Genomic DNA, 20,847 nt, shown 5'->3' with positions numbered 1-20,847 from the left:
GGGACTGCAGGAGACTAAACAAAGGGGTCGTAAATGGCTTCCTTTTGAACAAAGCCCTTCCTTGACTCAGGCAGATGGTTTATAGGGGAGGTCGTAAAGTGGCTTCTTCTTGGCAGAAACGGGGAGGGGCAGCCCCTTCTGAGAACAGGCTGAGCTTAAAGAAAGTGGGCAAACTGGTTTCTCAACCATGTGACCTGGGAAGACACACCCCTGTTGGCCAGAATATGATTTTAAGAAAGATGTATAACTCATGGTGCGGACTTGTCAAAATTATCTAAATGATACCATAATTCTTGTGATTTTTCTGCCCACATTTTAAGAGGTTTTAGGACCCGGTGGTATGATCTGGGGGTTTACGAGCGGAAAAGAGGTTGTTACTCTAAATGTATGCAGGTTAAAAATCTGACACTTCCTTATCTAAATGCCCACATGCCTTGCACACAATTGTATAAATTTGGAGAAAAATCCGATATGGGGAAAGCTACTAAAAAGTGCAAAAAGATACCATTTCTTTACCCAAGTTCCTAGAAACGCCAGGGTCGGAACAGTGCCTACCATCAGTAATGCATGATGTGTGTATGCAATGACAAACAACTGTGTATCTGTGGAATATGTATTTGGGTCAAATATAGATTTATGTGCAATTTGACAGGGGAGTGTCCTTTCTGCAGGCCATAAAACAGCATCACCATGACTCACATTTCCTTTCCCCTATCAAGGAAGAGAGAAAAGCTTGACCAATGATCAGTTGAGAGAGGGGCTGGCTTAGTGATGCTGCGCACACACCCACTTTCAAAAGACATAAAAAGAGCCACTGGAAGCTAGAGAGGACATTAAAATCCAGTTGCTGCGGAGCGTTTTGCCAGACCACACAACATCCAGAAGATACCAGTTCCAGACTGACTCCAGCTACATACTCCAGAACCTAGAACTTATACTTTAGAACCTAAATCAGAGGCCTAAAACCACAAGCTGAGTTCTCTGCAGCAGGCCTCAAATCATTGCAAGCTACTCACAGCCGGGCGAGCTGCTTGAATCCCTTGCCAAGAACTTTTGCTAGGACCAGTGCAGAGATCCAGGAGCCGTGCAGAGACCGCTGTATCCGGACAGACCAGACCAGTGCCAGACCAGACCAGCAGAGCAGAGACCAGACACTGTGCGCAGAGACCGTCCGTGGCGAGACCGGAACCGAAGTCCAAAACCTGACAGATCCGTGGCGCGACCCAGACCTTCCAAATATATTGTGAGTACAGCTAGGACGGGGCAAAACCAAATCTCTTAGTTTAAAGTAATATAATTCAATCTATTTAACCTAAGTAGAACTGCCTCCTAACTGTCACCTGTCATTTGTAAAGCTGCACCACTGTCATTTGTCAATTCTGCAGCTGCAAATCTGTCACCTGTCATTTTGAGTTTACTTTAAATCCGAAAAACGACCTTTACAAAATCGTTCATATCTCTGGAACCGTTTGGGCTACGAACTTGGTTTAACTTCCCTCTGAAAGCTTAGAATCTAAGCTTTCCGACGAACCTAGAACCAACTTGCTACTTTTGCTGTAATCATGATTCACGCACTCGCGAATTTTACCGCGATTTGCGATTTGGTTAAAAATCCAGCCACGTGTAACCATCAGCAGTCATTTCTTTCCTTGCTAAAAATGTGTTGGCCTCTTAATCACCATCTCTGAATCATTGCTAAAGTGAGCCTGAACTCATCCCAAGTATCTCTCACTCACCCTGAACCTCCTAAAGGGAATTAAAATCATTTTCAGCAAATTTCTCACTTCATTGCCACCACATTCAAAGCACTTGGGCCTGTGTTTTAAAACTCATACCGGTTTTCTCTAAGCTTGCTGGGGGGGAACTGAATTTCGTATTGTATTTGATTGCATTCCTGAGAACTGTGTGCTCCTCTTTCCATCTACTTCCATGTCTTACATTGCATAGGGGAGGGGGGTGAATTGCTAGAGAAAAAGTGATTATATTATCTTTTGCTAAAATCATCTCAAGTATTTCTGTACTGCATTTTATTCCTCATTGCTTTTCCCTTGAAATCATAAAAGTATTTTTGCTACTTGATCCATCCTATAGTAACACCTCATTGATTATAAAGAAGTGTGCTAGTGTCAGATTACCCATTGTTGATTAACATTATATTTATAAGGGCGATATCGATTATTAATTTATTATAAAAGCGTGGTATCTATATTTTGTCTTATTTCTCAAATAAACCTTTTAAACTTGCAAAACAGAACTACTTCTTGGCTCAGTGGGGTCAGGGGGATTCTAAGAGAGGGGTGTTATATAGGGGTAGTCATCCAGAACTCATGAACTGGACATAAAGATATATCAATAAGGGTTTCCATTCAGTATCCCAGACTAGGCATTGACTTAGCTGTAGTGTTGAATTGAATCTTCTTACAACTGGGAGTCCTTAACCCCTATGGGGGAGTCACTCCCAGTGAGATCCCACTTGCCCATACCCTTTGGGAGGGTCTTGTATAATGTGCCCACCTCCCTAGTCTCAGTAGGGTTGGTTCCTCCTTGGGGAGAAGGGACAACTTTCTTGGATTCATTACAGTATGCATGTGTGTGAGGATTTTATGGGTGTTTACATGTGTGCATGCATGAGAGGGGTGTATGTGTAAGTGTTCCAATGCATGTATTTATGCAAGCAGGTGTCTGTGTAAATGCATGCATAAGAATGCATGTAGTGTGAAAGGTGTGCATGTGTACAATTGTGCGTGTGAATGAGAATGAAGTGTAAATGTTCTGGGTGCTAGTGTGAATGACAGATATAAGCTGTTTGGGTGCGTGATTGGTGGGTGAATTTGATTGGAGCAAGGATTTTTTATTAGAGGGACATGGCATGTTCCACTGCTGTTTTTGGACAAAGCAATGCCAACTTGATGAGTGCTATAACATGGAGGATCGGTTGGCCTGGGGGGAGGGCGCTTCAAAGTGGCTGGCAACCCAGATCTTTAAAGTGGAATGCCTTTTTTTTTACCAGCATTAAGGAAAAGCCTATATGATGAGTGTTCTTACATGGAGGATGCAGAATCACATTTTCTAGTGGCAAAGTAAACTTGATGATTGTTCGTAAATGCAGGGATCGAGGGGGTATTTGTGCATCGAAAGGAAATGTTTTCTTTTGGTGGTATGGCATTCTTTACTGGTGATAGGGGGCAAGCACAACATGATAAGTGTAGTGTGACTGCATTCTACAGCACGAGGCCTTTTATCCTTAAGTAAGTGATTCTTAAGTATTTTAGTACAACCTATATTTAAATTTTCACATGAGAATATATTTGTTGATTGTTAGTTGCAAGTTTGACCAAGACTTGTTTCACTCAACTCTGAGCTTCTTCAGGGCCCTTAAAACATTCTGTTTAGTTTCACCATTGTATTATAATGTTCTAGAAATGTTCTAGAAACATAATTGGAGATATAATATACACACTTGATGAGAGTCTGGTGTTGTGTGAATCTGTTTCCCATATATCAAAAGATGTATGAAATAGTAGTAAGTTCACATCATAAAGCCCAGGCGGTTAAGCCCTCTGTGCAGTTTTTCACTGTGTGTCGTGGTAGGCATACAACGGGTGTGACAACATCATTACGATCTTGAGATTAAACAGCAAACAAGCAGGCAAGCAGCAGTAGTACGTTTTTCAATTGCTCTTCTGTTTTAACACTCAACTTCATATTTTGCCCGCATGCCAAGAGAACACAAAGAAAGTTAAGATAATTTGCCTGCATCAAATGCGGGCAGTCTTCTGGAGGTGGGTGAAGCTATTTAGTGACGTGTCGGTAACGGTAGGAGAGGGGTGGTCCCCCGTATTTCCTATAAATTGTCCCGCACGTAGAGTGCGAGTACCGAAGCGAGCGGCATCCCAGCATCACAGCATTGGGAAAAAAGCACCATATCAGACTGTATTTTGGAGGTTAGCATTTCACTCTGTGTTTTCTGCAGACACGAGCGCCAAGCTCACAGCACTTGTGTCTCCTGCTTGGTGCTTTAAGGAAGCCCATTGGCTTGAAACAATCTCTGGGAGAATCCAATCAAAAGGTGAGAAAGGCAAAGGACAAGTGGAAAACTGCCATTTAATTGAATAGAACAGAACTGAATAGAACTGAACTGCATTAATTTGGACACCATAGGCAAATGCCAGCATTCATGTTATGACAGGAGCATATAAGCATTAAGGGGCTGATTCACAGAACGTTTTCCTATGGGAGTGCACCATTATAAAACGCTTCCATGAATCGGGCCCTTAGAGTATAACACCAAGATAGCTGCCTTTTTCTCTTTGATCCCCATACAATTATACACTTGGCGGAATGTCTGAGGGGGGAGACAGACTAAGGAAGCCCCTTGAGCCAGTTGGGAATGGCCAAGGTGCTCCACCAGTTACCGCACTATCAACTTTACATCCTTTTGCGGTTGGGACATTTAGAGGGACTATCGCCAAGGATCTTCTTTAAGTCCCAAAAGTCCATTAACCTGACTAACCAAAGGACTTTAAAGCATTATTATATCTTATTATGCCCTGTGGAACAAGTGAATTACTGAGTTTGCTTGTGGTTGGATCTGGAGCCTGGCCCCTTTGGTTCCAGTATATTGTATACAAAAGCTTGCAAAGAGGCCAATGCACTAACCTTTCACTTTTGAACTCTTGATACTACCATTCTTTGGTTATATGGAATTTTTACTTGTTAACCTTTTAACCAGGGTTCAGTGAGCTTACTGTGCATCGTTTTAAAAAGAGCTTTTAAACTAGTACATTTAATTTAATGATGGAATTCTTTTAGCACGTATAGAGTATTGACAATTTTAAACGAGCACTGTCACTTTACCTTTGAAAACTGTCCCTGGCATAGTCTGATTTGATTTGATGTGATTTTTGAATTTATAATGTGCATATCTCAAAAAAAGAACCTGGCAGCAAGCTGCATATAGGCGCTGATGGAATAATATAGTATTAGCAACATGAACTATGCCAGAATAGACAGAGGACTACGCAAACAGAAACGTTTTCAGATGTTTACGAAAAATAGTTTATAAGCTTATTTGACGTAGGTGTATCAGTAGAGAGTTCCATGTTCGAGGGCCTGCAACATAGAACGTTCTGTCCCCCCAGGTGGTATATCTGGAAGAGGGTACTACAAGCAGACCTTTATGGACAAGGGGGTCGGTGATTTACAATTTTAGATGTTAGATAGGCAGGGTCAAGGCCATGAATGCACTAATGAGGCACAGCAATTTAAACTTTATTCACTCTTGCACTGGGAGCCAATGAAGGCACCTCCGAAATGCTGATATTGATATTTTTTGAGGCAATGAGAATATCAGTCGCACTGCGGAATTCTGGGTAACCTGAAGCCAAAGTAGTTGGGTATTTGGATAAGCTTACTCACATGTTATGACAGTAATCTAGCTTGGTGTTTGTAAGGGAACGCACCACAATAGGACGATCCTTATCAGAGATGAGCGAGAGTAAGGGTTTGAGAAGTTTCATCTGATAGTAGCATGTCTTTATTATCTGGTTTACCTGCAGATTACAACTCATGTTAGATTGCCAGATAACTCCAAGATCTTTTACTGTCTGAGTACAATCAGCAGCCAGTCCAAACAAAGTTGGACAGGGTATTGAGTCCAGTTCCTTGCTCAATTTCTTTTTAGGACCAAAGACAATAATCTCTGTTTTAGAAGGGTTTAATTGGAGTTTGTTATCCTGCATCCAAATTTGAAATTTCTCGGCACATTATAACATGCGCTCGACTGCCTCCAATGGCTGTGTTGTTCAAATATATATTTGCGTATCGTCCACCTATGAGTGGTAACACAGAATAAATTGAGCAAATATATTAAGTTTTGGACGTTTATATAAATTAAACAGTATTGGAGACAGGGATGAACCCTGCGGGACTCCATAACTGATCAGCAAGGATTCGGACAGATATAAGCCTTCCTTAACCTGTTGCATACAAATTAAAGAGAAAAGATGTGAACCATTGTCTAGACGAATCAGACATCTGTTCCAGGGATGAGAGTAGGGTTTGAAGTATACTAAAATCCACTGTGTCGAAGGCTGCCGACAGATCAAGCATGACCAGCATGCTAAGATCTCCTTTGTCGGCAGTCTCTAGGAGGTCATCCCAGGTGGTGAGTAGTGTGGTCTCTGTCCTGTGGCCTGCTCTTAATCAAGATTGGTAAGGATCTAGGATGTTGTTTTCCTCCAGCATAGCTTATAATTGGGAGGTTACAACCTTCTCCAGAAATTTTGCAGGCCAGGAAGACCAGTGATGGGCCGTTAATTACCTAATACATTCTGATCCAAAGAGTATTTTTTCAGAAGTGGAGTTAGATAGGATTACAAAACCTTGTACAAGTGAGGCATTGACAAGGAGCTGGATAGGTTTGCTCAGAGCGTGAGCATGCTTCTTTGCCAAATATGCCGGGATAGGGTCATAGTTGTGCATGGTAGGATTTAATATGTCTATCATGGATTTAATGCCCTCCTCTGTGATTGGGGAAAAAGTGAATTTAGGTACAGTTTCTGGATAATCAGGGGCTGTATTCTCTGAGGCTACCGCTATGGGTGATGCCATTTTATGGGCATAAATAACCATTTGGAATTAGGTTGATTTTGTCTGTAAAGAATATGTTAAAATCATTTGCCATCTTTTGAGTTGCCGGAAGATTAGCTTTAGAACAGATAAGATATGAGAAATGTCTAATGGCTTAGAATAGAGCTTTGGCCCGATTATTTGCAAGGTCAATCTCTTTCTGGCAGCATTGAGCCTTGGCTAGTAGTACCTCTTCCTTATATAATCTTAAATCAACCTTAACTACAGTACGGTTAACTTAATTTCTAGTCCTAAGCCATTTCTTTTCGGCCTTCCGATATATTGCTTTTATACATTTGATTATACCAATGATTATCATTCTTGCATGTTGGTGTAACCTTTTTTTGCGGAGCTATCTTGTCACAATTAGCCTGCAGTTGTCGCATCGATGTTGTATATAGGGCTGCACAGGAGTCATCTGGTTGTACCTAGATGTTATTCAGAAGTTCGTCATCCGAAATGTAATCCAAATCTTTTTTCCGGCGACGTAGTTTTGAGTTTGGAGGCAGCTTTGATCTGGGTGTTAGGCACAGTATGAAGGGTGGGCATATGCAATTTATTTGCCAGAGTATTGCAATTATTGATGCTGCTACAGTTCGGGTGATATTGTTATGTTTGGGAATGATTTGCTCTAACCAACAAATTAAATTAATAACTAATTGAGGCCTTTGCGGGTCTCAATATCTGCTCTCTACCTTGGGCACTATGGTAAAACGAAAGCCAAAGGATGAACAGTCAGCTGATAGGCAAAAAAAGAAGAGCAAGAAAGCTCAAAATTGTCATACAATACTCAATGATCCCACTGGGCTTCAACTGACTTTGGATGCCTACCTAAAGCAGATGGCTGGTAAGATAGAGGAACGTATATTGAACAGAGAGAGGGCAATAGAAGCAGTCTCCAATAGTACAGGCGAGGTTGGCACCCGTGCAGGTACCTTAACAGCCCCTCTATCAATAGATGCTGATTATTAGGGATTGGCATTAAATGAAAACCTAAGTGGCTCCTTACACCATACCTCTGCTTGATCGCCTATTGGTGAATAATGGTCAGCGTAAGAAGAGATACATAGAGGTGGTAGATGATAGTAGTGAAACATTGTGAACACATGGGGATTACAGTTCTGCATCAGCATGTAGTGGCATTAAGGAAATGGAGGAGGTCCTGGACAGGAAATTACATCTGATTATGGAGGGAATACATCTAATTAAAAAATCATTCAATACCTAATTTACAATCATGGACGATATTATCAGAGGGATACAAAAATGCCCTATTGGAGCTAAAACAAGCAATTCCTGACTTAGGCCCCACTGATATTATTCAGGATACCTCCTGCGGGTGAATAGAGACATTGGAGGAAGCAGGCAGGGAGGTTACCCCCACTTCCGTCTCAAAGCACCGTGGTACTAAAGTTGACCTATGCCCTCATAAAGGGCTGCAGCACTTTGTTAAGCAAAGGTTACCACCAAATATAAGCAAAATACTACCATCAGGGAACCAGATAGTTATTGATCTTCCACCAGTCTCAGCACAGCTTGTTGGGGTAATCATTGATATTCCATTGATGGGTGGGGCAGAGGAGACAGCAATTTCACTAATCAACAAAGCAAGTCACTGGATTAACACCCATTTAGCTGGCCCAAAAATAAATCCACATTCTAGTCTTATTGTAAAAAGAGTATCTTGGGTTGGCAAAACAGAAAAAAACAGTGCAGTGTGACTGTGATTGTTAAAGTGTCTACTCCAGCCATTCTGAATTATCTGGTGACAGCAGCATAACCTAGGCATCATGGAGAAGACAGTCACAGCCCAGTGGGTGCATTTGTCTTACTGACCTTGTTCTATCCACGCCAACATGGAACTGGTCTTCCCAGGGTACTATCAAAAGCAGGGGGTGAAAAGATCAAGGACTCTGAATAACATTAAGGAATGGGATAGGCGGTGGGACAACATCAGTAACAAGAACAATTGTAGTCCAAAGGGGCAGGTGAAATTAATTGAGAGGGGGTGGCTATAACATCTAATCGATTTGACCCCATCTCCAGGATTGAAGAACTAGATTTACTGAAGAGCCACCACCCCCCCTTAGAAAATCTGAATAAACAGGGTTTGGCATTAAACCCTATGCTAGCAGTAAAAAGGACTAGCCTTTTGAAAGAGTATTCCATTATGATCCTTAGTTGGATCATAGCGGGGGCTGGGTCTAAATTTAAGGACCCTGACATGTTAGCCTACATGATGTAATCCTATTACAGGAAACATGGGCCATTGAGGAAGTATGAATGGATGGGTTTGTCTCTTTCTCAGTTCTTGAATAAAAGAGGGTGCTGTTATGGGGTTTTAGCGATATTGATGAGGTCATCCTTGAATTATAGAATTTGGGCAATAGAAACTAACACAAATTTTATACAATAAATTACTATGGTCCCTACGCGAGGGGATCATCTAATGACTGTTAATTTCTATAACAGTCCACCTACATCAGAACCCAACAGCCTTGGGATACTGAAAGAAATGGTGGGAGGCACCATGCTGGCTGCACTTGACCGACCATACATTATTGGTGATGGGTGGTGACTTTAACATTAAATTAGGCAAAGGGATCCCAGTGGATCTGCACAATGATGTTGAGGATAACGTTTACGGTATTGCACATTCACAGATGTTGGATAATCAGACATGTCCCAAGGGCCTACAAGCAGGTATGTGGTTACAAGAATGGCGGTTGAGATCCTTAAATGGATGTGTTTCATCAGATGTACCAGGAGCAGTACTTTTGGCAATACACAGGTGTCGTCTACTATTGATTATTTCTTTATACATGTCCAACACTGGAAATTGATTGTTATTGTTATTTTGCATTTATATAGCGCCTTATATGCCATTGGTATGGTCTGAAGGCGCTAGTAGGTTGAACGCCCTTGGGAACCGAAGTTTAGATCAGTAGAGAGAGTAGAGAGTGTCAAAAGGTGCGTGTGAGCACCGGGTATGTGTGCAGCTCGTGCAGTATCCGTGTAATAGCTGCTTCATTAGCGGTAGATGTGGTGGTTGAGAGATCAGGAGTATGTGTTCGTTCTGGCAGGATTTATCCAGACCGGATGTGGCTGCGTTAGGCCTGAGGAGAACGCCTGGCTGGTGGGTGGGTAACCAGCAATCTTTACTTAGAATGATATGGAGTGAGCGGCGGAACGTTGGTATGAGAACAGTTATACCGAATGGTGTCATAGTATCTCTGTGTTCTAGTTGAGTGGTGATGTAAAGGAGAGAGTGAGCGTGGTGGTGAGATATGATGGGTTATGTGCTCTTTCAGACGTTCTCTGCATTCCAAACCCTACTATATACGTCACGTAATTCTATGCGCTCCAGTCCGTTCCATGCAATCCTATTCACTCCATGCACTCCTATCCACTCTATGCATCCCAGTCAGCTCCATACACTCCGGTCCGCTCCGTGCATTCATGCATTCCAGCACGCCCCGCGTGTTTGAGTCTGCACTGCGTGCTCCAGTCCGCCATGCGTACGCCAGTCAGCCCTATCCACTCATCAGCCCTACACATACACTCTTGTCTGCCCCACGCATGCACTCTTGTCTGCACCACGCATGTACTCCTGTCTACCCGACGCATGTACTCCTGTCTGCCCCACGCATGTACTCCTGTCTGCCCCACGCATGGACACCTGCCTGCCCCACGTATGAATTCCTACACGCACTTCACCCCCTCTACGCGCACGCACCCCCTTCTACGTGCACGCATCCCCTCTACGCGCACTCATCCCCTCTACGCGCACTCACTCCCTCTACACACTCACCCCCTCTACGCACTCACCCCCTCTAGGCACTCATCCCCTCTATGCACTCATCCTCAGGCACTCGCGCTTTTCACGCATTCAGCAGCATTATCCTGTTCTATAGATTCATCTCTTCACTCATCAGTTCTATACACTCATCCGCTCTATCCGCTCTATCCACTCTGTCAGCTCTGTCCGCTCTATCTGCTCTGTCCACTCATCCGCTCTATCCACTCATCCGCTCTATCTGCTCATCCTCTCTGTACATTTTATCTGCTCAACCGCTCAAACCACTCAATCGGTCTTCCGTTCTATCCACTCATCCACTCAATCCATTCTATCCACTCTATCCACTCAATCGCTCTATCTACTCTTCCTCTCTGTACACTTTATCCGCTCAACCGGTCTATCCATTTGTCTGCTCAACCGCTCTATCCACCCATCCACTCTTCCGTTCTATCCACTTTTCCACTTTGTCCACTCATCCGCTCATGCGCTCTGCGCTCATCCGCTCTATCGATTCATCTGCTCTATCTACTCATCCGCTCTATCTATTCATCCCCACTATCCACTCTCGGCTCATCCACTCATCCACTCTATCTACTCAGCCGTTCTATCCGCTCTATCCACTCATCCACCCTATCTACTCATCCGCTCTAACTACCTATCTCAACCGTTCTATCCACTAGTCCACTCATCCACTTATCTGCTCTATCCACTCATCCACTCATCTACTTATCTGCTCTATCCATTCATCCACCCATCCGTTCAATCCACCCATCCGCTCTATCCACCCATCCGCTCTATCCACCCATCCACTCTATCCATTCATCCGCTCTATCCACTCATCCGATCTATCCACTCATCTGCTCTATCCACTACTCATCCACTCACCCGCTCTATCCATTCATCCGTTCTATCCGCTCTATCCACTCATCTGCTCTATCCACTCATCTGCTCGCCCATTCATCCGCTCTATTCATTCATCTGCTCTATCTGCTCTATCCACTCATCCACTCTATCCACTCATCCGCTCTATCTACTCATCCGCTCTATCCACTCATCCGCACTATCCACTCATCCGCTCTATCCACTCATCCGCTCTATGCACTCATCCACTCTATGCACTCATCGCTCTATGCACTCATCCGCTCTATCCACTCATCTGACTCATCTGCACTAGCCACTCATCCGCTCTAGCCACTCATCCGCTCTAGCCACTCAACTGCTCTATCCACTCATCCGCTCTATCCACTCATCCGCTCTATCCACTCCTCCGCTCTATCCACTCATCGGTCTATCCACTCATCCGGGCTATCCACTCATCCGCTCTATCCACTCATCCACTCTATCCACTCATCCGCTCTGTACATTCATTTGCTCCAGCGATCTACACACTCTCTGCACTTCCATATTCATCCATTATCCACATTCATGTGCTCTGCATACTCATCCGCTCCATATACTCATCTGTTCTACACATTTATCTGGTTTACGCTCATCTGTTCTGGACATTCCTCTGTTTTACGTACTCTTGTGTTCTACTCGCTTTTCTGTATCTGCGCACTCATCCGCGCTACACGCTCATCAGTTCTATATATCCAGCCGCTCTAGACACTCATCCACTCACCATGTTTATCCTTTCTATACACTCATCCGATCTACATATTCATTCGATTTCCACATTCATTTTAACTATATAGGTATCTGCTCTTCCACTCATGCATTTTTCCACTCAGCGCATTCATTTGTTCCACCTGTGTCATCCCTTCTAACTAATTCATCCACTTATCTGCTCTATCCACTCATCCACTCAACTACTCTTCCACTCTATCCATTCATCCACCCATCCGCTCTATCCACCCATCCGCTCTATCCACCCATCCGCTCTATCCATTCATCCGCTCTATCCACTCATCCGCTTTATCCACTCAGCCGCTCTATCCACTCATCCACTCACCCGCTCTATCCATTCATCCGTTCTATCCGCTCTATCCCCTCTATCTGCTCTATCCACTCATCCGCTCTATCCACTCATCCGCTCTAGCCACTCATCCGCTCTATCCATTCATCCGCTCTATCCGCTCATCCGCTCTATCGACTCATCCGCTCTATCCACTCATCCGCTCTGTACATTCATCTGCTTCAGCGATCTACACACTCTCTGCACTTCCATATTCATCCGTTATCCACATTCATGTGCTCTACATACTCATCTGCCCCATATACTCATCTGTTCTACACATTTATCTGGTTTACGCTCATCCGTTCTGGACATTCATCTGTTTTACGTGCTCTTGTGTTCTACTCGCTTTTCTGTATCTGCATCCTCATCCGCGCTACACGCTCGTCAGTTCTATATATCCAGCCGCTCTACACACTCATCCACTCACCATGTTTATCCTTTCTATACACTCATCCGATCTACATATTCATTCGATTTCCACATTCATTTGAACTATATAGGTATCTGCTCTTCCACTCATGCATTCTTCCACTCAGCGCATTCATTTGTTCCACCTGTTTCATCCCTTCTAGCTAACTCATCCACGCCATTCACTTTGTTCACTCTGCATGCATTCTGTCCATTTTCGGAGTTTAAGTCTCTTTACTGTTTCCGTATGTTTTACTCTTATTAGCCATTTTACTGCAATGATCTACTTTATTCGCTTAATTCTGTTTGTCCTTCTAGTTTATATTAGGGTTATTAGCTGTCAGTTTTTCGCATGAGGCTGTTTGATGGATTGGTGCCATTGAGTTGGTGTTGGTTTGGTACGGGTTGGTTTTAGGGGAAGAGCCAGGTTTTCAGTAGTTTGCGGAAAGGCGTCAAATCCTCAGTTAGGCGGATGTGCGGTGGGAGTGAGTTCCATAGCGTGGGGCCCAAGACTGAGAATGATGATCCGCCTAACCTGCTTGAGTTTGTCTTCGGTATGACTAGGAGGCCGGCTGAGCTTGATCTTAGGGTACAAGTGGGGTGGTAGGGTCTTAGCTTGTCTTGAAGATATTGAGGTCCGGTTTTGTGCAGTGCTCGATGGGAGATGCACAAGGTTCTGAAAGTCACCCTTTGGGCTACTGGAAGCCAGTGCAGCATTTTAAGGGCTGGGGAGATGTGGTCTCTTGGGCCGAGCATGAGAAGCAATTTGGCTGCAGCGTTTTGAGCCCTTTGGAGTTTATTCAGTTGGTACGCGTGGACTTTGAGGTATAGGGGGTTTGCGTAGTCCAGTCTAGATATAACGATTGATTGGACCGCAGAGAGTCTGTTGCGAAAGGATAGATATGGAAAGATGCGCCTAAGGGTTTTAAGATGGTAGTGGCAGGACTTTGAGACATTGTTGACTTAGCGCAAGAGTGTTAGGTCTGAGTCAAGGGTGCATCCAAGATTTTTCACTAATTTGGAGGGGGTCGGTGAATTGCCCATGGCGGATGGCCAGGGTAGTGGGTGTGGAAGAAGTTTGGCGTTGCCACATACCATCATTTCCGTTTTGGAGGGGTTTAACAAGAGGTGGATTTGGGTCATCCAGAGTTCTATGTCAAGGAGGCAGGAGGCCAGGAGTTGGGTTTTGAGTTCAGGAGTTTTAGAATTAGTTGAGTGTCGTTGGCATAGATGTAGCACAGGATGTTGTGCGAACAAATTATTGGCGGGAGGGTGATCAAGTAGAGATTGAACAGGAGGGCAGATAGGCATGCTCCTTGTGGGACTCCCGTGTCGACTGGTCGGGCTTGGAAGATATAAGTGGAGAGTATCGTTATTTGGAACCGATCTTTGAGGAATGAAGCTATCCATTTAAGAGCAGTTCCATGAATCCCTAGGAAGTGGAGGCAGTTTAGGAGGATTGAGTGATTGATTGTGTCAAAGGCGGCGGATAGGTCAAGGAGGATTAGTGCTGCGCATCCCGCGGAGTCTGCTGTCATTTTAAGGTCATCCCAAATTGAGGTTAAGGTGCTTTCAGTTCCGTGACAGGCTCTGAAACCTGATTGAACGGGGTCAAGGAGATTGTTGGCTTCGACAAAGGCATTTAGTTGGGAGTAGGCGGTTCGGTCAATGAGTTTGGCAAGAAATCTAGTGTTTGAGATGAGGCGGTAGTTTTTGGGCTCAAGAGGGTCGAGCGAAGGTTTTTTAATTAGAGGTTTGACATGAACCATTTTGAATGCGTTAGGAAAGATACCAGAGGAAAGGGAGGCATTTATGATGTATCTTGCGTGTTCTCCTTCGCAGGTTGAAGTGAACATTTCTTTGAGGGTTGTGGCTGGGCAAGGGTTCAGCGGCGAGCCAGATGGTTTGCGGGCAGAGAGACGTTTGAGGAATTGCTCTGGTGATATTGGACTAAAGGATTCGAACGTTAGTTGCGTAGTGGCCGCCGCTGGTGGTCCGGCTAGTATGGGGGGAGAATTGCTTGGTGGATGTAAGAGAGCCAGTTTGGTGGCTAGAGTATTTGTTATTTCGAGAACCGTGGTGTAAAAGTGGAGGGATAGTGAGTCGCACAGTGATTGTGAGGGAGTCGGGACGGTTGTGTTGCAGGCCGGATTGGTGAATTCGGAGATGATTTTATGGAGTTCTTTGCTTGGGTTTTTGCAGTTTAGGATTTGGGAGTTGTAGTGGGAATTTTTTGCTTTCCCGATTTCGGTCTTGTAGTGATAAAGGTGTCAGGCCATGGTGGTCTTGCTCTCCTGGGTTTTAACTTTCTGCCATTTACGTTCTAGGTATTTATATAGTTGTTTGGTGATCTTCAACTCATTAAAGACTTAGGGTAGTACAGGAAATGTGCAGTGATCACTAACCGCTAAGGCTGAGTCTTAAGTCAGAATGTTTCCAGTTGACCCCGCTCGTGTTCCCTCAGCTAAGCCTGTGTGAGGTAAATCCACATTGCAAAAGAAGATTGAAATGGGCAAAACGTAACCCTAAGATCTTTCAACAGGACGTTGTGTCATCCAATCTGCATTTGATAAGCCAAATTCGGGACATTACAGATCCCCTGAAACAAGTCATGAAAATGTTCGGGGAATTGATGGGGTCTCTAACAAACATGTTGCAGTATGACTTCAAATATAAGAAAAGTGGGGAAACAAGCTGGTTCAACAAGGAATGTAAAACATCAAAGAAGTATCTGCTGAGGGTACTGAAGGAACCAAATAGATTCAGCAGGGAGATCATTAGTGTGATGGCTGATTATAAACTGGCCGTAAAGACTAGGAAAGATGTTTTGGAGAATCAAGCGTTGGAGGATTTACTTACTGTTATCTCTTCCAATGATTCCAAAAGGTTTTGGGAGTTTGTTGCAGGAGGATCCCCTTACAGAAGAGAGTAGACATTGAGGGAAAAACACCTGGAAGCCAAGGCTTGGGTTGATAATTTCTTGGCCTTGTATGAGGGTCCTGCGACTAAGTTCATTGGTGGGGTGCGGGGCCCATTGATGCAGTTCTCATTAAGGGAGGTGTAGGTTGTGATCAACCAACAAGCACATAACAGAGCCATGGGCCGAGATGCCGTTCCCTTGGACCTTTACAAGAGGGTGGTGGATTTGTGGGCCTCTTTGTTGACAACCTGCCTCAACTCATTTTTTGCAAACAGGGTAATTCCTGCTTTCATGAAAAAATTGCACAATTTATCCTATATTTAAAAAAGGAGATTGCTGGAGTCCCTGGCCTACAGATTGATATCACTCCTGGACACATACTTTAAAGTTTTTGGCTGCATCACACTGAGTCGTATTGAGAAATGGATCTTAACCCATGCAGTGCTTACAACCATTCAATATGGTTTCAGACCAGGTGTGTGAACTTGTGGTCAAGCCCTGAATTTGTATTTGCTGGGGGCAGAGTACGTCTTTTTGAGGGGTGAACCAATCTACTTGGCCTTCTTGGACCTAATCGCCACTTTTGATAAGGTATACAGAGCAAAGCTCTGGCCGGTGTTTGGGTCCATGAAGTGTCCAATTGGGTTATTATGGGTCCTGCAACTGGTGCATGAGGGTACTAAGGCTTGTGTCCATTTTGGGGAGCAGGGACAATGTGCCAGATACTTTGACCTTGAAACAGGAGTCCACCGAGGTTACGTTCTGGCACTGGTTTTATTCACCCTATATATTAATGGGCTCTATAAAGCCCTTGATTACTTGAATGCAGATCTACACCGTGTCAGCAACCAACTGTTCCCCCTGTTAGCATATGCTGATGATGCTGTTATTATTGGCCGGACACCTAATGCTCTCCAGAAACGTATTAAAGTCTATACTGATTTTTTTGACAAATCTAGATTTAAAAACAAACACAAAAAAGTCAGCGTGTAGATCTGAAAGAGTCAAAAAGATAAAGATGCATAGATTGTTCAGTAATGGCTCTGTAATTCCACAGGTGAAAGAGTTCGATTATTTGGGCATTCGTTTTGCAGAGGGTTGGAAGGGGATGGCACATCTACAAAAATAATGAATTAAAATCTGTCAGGCATGGGGGCGTACTCCGTTTTATGCAGTTGTGCCAGGGGAAACCACTCGAAAGTATAATGCTGTGCTATGCACAGACAAAGGCAACAACTAATTATGGGGCCTCATTATGGGGTTTGAAAATGTATCCACACTTGAGATCATAATAAAGAAATTCTTCAAGGAATTGTTGGGTCTAACATACTCGGCAGGGAACTTTGCAGAACACGCCTAGCTTGGAGCTAAACACATGGAGGATGACTGGTACAAGGCCCCTCTCATACATTGGCTAAGCATTTGGTCAAACCCTAGAGCATTGGTAACACAAGAAATAGTTAGAGCCCTAATTCACACCGCTGTCTGGAGTAGGATACCTTGGATGAAGTTCATCCGTGACTGTACAAACCAGTGAAATGCTCCTAATCTTCTTTGTCTGGTGAACCTGTTGACCACAGGGGGGAGAAACATTTAAAAAAAGGAAATGTTTGTAATGTAAGTAAAGCAAGACTGGAATCAACTGGGTTGTTATTGATATCGAACAGAAAACATGCCATTATAACGGAAATGGAAACCTTGCAACCATACATGACACACAGTAACAACCCAGCACATTACTGGATTCTGACTAGAGCATGCTTTAATCTTGTGCTGCTGCTGTGAGGAAACACTGGCAGGTTCAGGATCCAACATGTCCCTGCTGTCGTGCAGCAGTGGAAGATCTCTTGCACTTTGTTTTATTGTGCCCGCATTATATGGAAATTAGAAAGCAGACAATCCTTCCGATATTGAAACCAGCAAAATTCACTCAATGCCATCCAGCCCTTATTGTTTTATTACAAGCCAAATCATGTGTTGTTGCTTGGGGCAGAAATGGATTTTTAATTTAGATACCATGAAGAACGGTTTAAATGTTTCCATTGAATGGAATCTTTTCATTCATTAACAGGCTTACCCCAATGGTTTTCTTTGACTGCTTCAAATGTACACATGATATGTCATCCTCAACATGAATTGTATTTCAGCAGAACACACCATACCATTATCTGTTAAATAGAAGAGATCTAAATGGCCAGCACAGAGCTAAGCAGTTTCCAACATGGCACTGTTGCCGCACACAAAGACTGCATTGAGTGGTCCAGCTACTGACGTGATCATATAAATCACATGACCACTGAGCACCAAGTAGATGCTTTGCAAATTCGCAAGTCAACAGCCGAAGCAACACAGCATTCAACAGCTGAGGGCGCTAATAACTGTAAATTGACATTCACGACCCAATTTGAATGCTCCAAATATATGAAATGGAAGTATATTGAAAGCCATTATGCACTCTTATTCACAGCGCTTGCCCGCTGCCAGTGACGCATAAAACTGTTCCATCTGACATTTGAAACACTCGCCGGCTTTCATGAAAAAGATCATGTAGAAACTGAACCCTTGGTTACAAGAGCCACCTACAACAGCCAGCTCACAAAGGTAAATCCTCCCTTCTATTCATGGCAAAGACACAGTTATTTTAGATCAAAGGAAAATAAATACATTGCACTCTCCTCTTTACAGCCGGAGGACTATCCATTTAAAGCATGTGCCACTGGATAGACATTGCAACGTAAGGCGCATACAACAACCGTTAGCTTTGGGCAAGAACCTCCGCACTCTCGCCACGAGAATGAATCGGCAAATGAAAATCAAGGCAAATTATACCCTATGGCCTGGGCTAATAACAAGCGCCCATGTAAAATAGGAAAATGTAAACCCTTTCTCCCCTTTATCTAGATCTGAAATAACACAGACACCGCAACGGCTTCATTGAATGACGTGTTCGCTGATACAGCTTTAAACACAGCAAAGAAATCGAAGGTCGGTAAAACAGGTCAGAGTTTACTCTATAATAATATCCTTAACTAAGGTCAGATTTTAAATATTGTTTTTATGTTAATTTTTCATTTAGTGTCCGGGGTGCATGACAACATGAACTGGGCGCAACCTGAAGCACCCCCATACCCCATTAGTATTTTGAGTCCTGAAGACGGATCCAAGGTAGCACAGAAAAGAGGAATAGACCTATTCATAAATGTGGTTTCCCTTGATCCAGAAACACAACACTGTGTTGACACCTATTCGAGAGAGCTATTTCAGAATTATGATTGTTAATAGTCCTCTCACGCGTGCTACTAACACCACATCAAACAATACTGTTCTTGAGTAGTAAACACAGGTGACATCAGAAATTGTCTTGAACGTGGTATGTGTACTTTGGACACCCCATTAAACCTGTGCATACTTTCACTTTTCAGTGTTTTAAACTATGTTTTGAATAAAATGTAACAAAAATGTCACTGACCATGTGTTTTTTCTTAGCAATGTCTAATAGGCCAACATTGAACTGACTCTTAGTACCCACGTCCATTGTATGTAAAAGCAGGGTAGCTTCCTGTGGAATCGGTTTGTGTTCTTGTGCATCACCAACCACCTGGATGATGTCCTTCTCAATGCTACACTTAGGATGGAACCCTGCCGATAGTCGTTTAGGAGGTGTAGTTAATTGATTCTGGTGAATAGTTTTGTAGCATCATTAACAGATTTAACTCTTGTATGTGTCCTTGATGTAGTGTTGTTGCTTTGATTATGAATTCCCTCGTGCTTGCCGCAATAAAAGGAACTCACAAATTAGTTCAGAATCAATATGCATATGTATAAAGTCATCATATGTTAATCATAGGCTTGTAGTAAGTCAACGTTTTCTGAATACCGGATAGTTTCTCTAATCCGTTGCTTGATTTCATAATCGCCCCATTGGCCTCTGGTGACTGTGAACAATGTAAAAGCATTGCCGGATTCATGTAAACCAATGAATGACCTAAAAGTTCTGTTAAGCTAACAAGATTCACTGTGATTCTTAATTGCTCTAATGTCCATGCAGCTACAGATAACATATTATTTGTACTTCACAAGTAACCATATTTGTGATATTTCCTTTCTGATCAGTTATGCTCACTGGACATCATATTTCTGAGAAACAAATACATGTCAGGCAAGAACCTAGTTTACTTTGCAGTGTTACCTTTTTTGAGTGCTGCTTTTATAGCCTCTCTCACTGCTTGATAGTGTATTCATTTGTTATCAGCTGATTGTGAAACAATGGACATATTAAACTATTTAAGTCTCTGAATCCCTTATCTTGATATCAAGTATATAAACATCAACAGCATTTGATATGATCAAAATGCAAGACTGTGTACCGTACTTACTTCAAGAGCGTGTCTGTAAACACTTATTTAGTCTGTAAACCGCAGGACTTGATTTAACATCCATATTTAAGACTTTGCTTGGCTGGGTGTTCATGTTGCGTAAAGTCAACACTATATGCCGGCCCCATTGGGATGTGCTGTACTATACACGCACCAGCTCTGACTGGTGTTCTGCCCGAAACTTCTGTGATAGTATTTGTGCGAAAGGTTACTAAACTTGGGTCATAAAAGAAGGAATGTTATAATATGTACATCTTGAATGATGTTATTAAACTGAGTTAAATTGGGCTTGTGAACCATATTATTATTATTTCTTTTTTAATATTTGTATTGCCATGCGCTTGCTCAGAGTTATCTCATTGTCAATCTATGTCGTAAGTCAAAAATCATATACACTCAAAGAATGTACACAAGTGTTCCATATATACACATATATTATAGGGCAGTGAAAGGCTATCATCTTATCATCCACAGGAAAAGTGAATGTTCTATGGTTCATAACTTTTGAGCCAAAGGACGGATCAGCACGGCAATTGATATTCCTATATTTGGGCCGGGAACCCCCAGGACTGGTAGGTTTCATCCAAATCGGTGTTATGGTTTAAAAGATATATAGGGTCAAATAAAGGGTTTGCTTTTCACATTTCCATTAATTTTCCCAGAGGAAAAATCGCCATTTGTTGCTCATGCGCACAGCCCGAACCGCTGGACGGATTTGTGGCAAAGTCGGGCACGAAACGCTTAAAGGAAATCCTTT

This window comes from Ambystoma mexicanum, chromosome 5q (genome assembly GCF_040938575.1).
Source record: "Ambystoma mexicanum isolate Mex_15411 chromosome 5q, UKY_AmexF1_1, whole genome shotgun sequence".
Taxonomy (NCBI): Eukaryota; Metazoa; Chordata; class Amphibia; order Caudata; family Ambystomatidae; genus Ambystoma; species Ambystoma mexicanum.
This window is presented reverse-complemented; position numbering follows the sequence as displayed.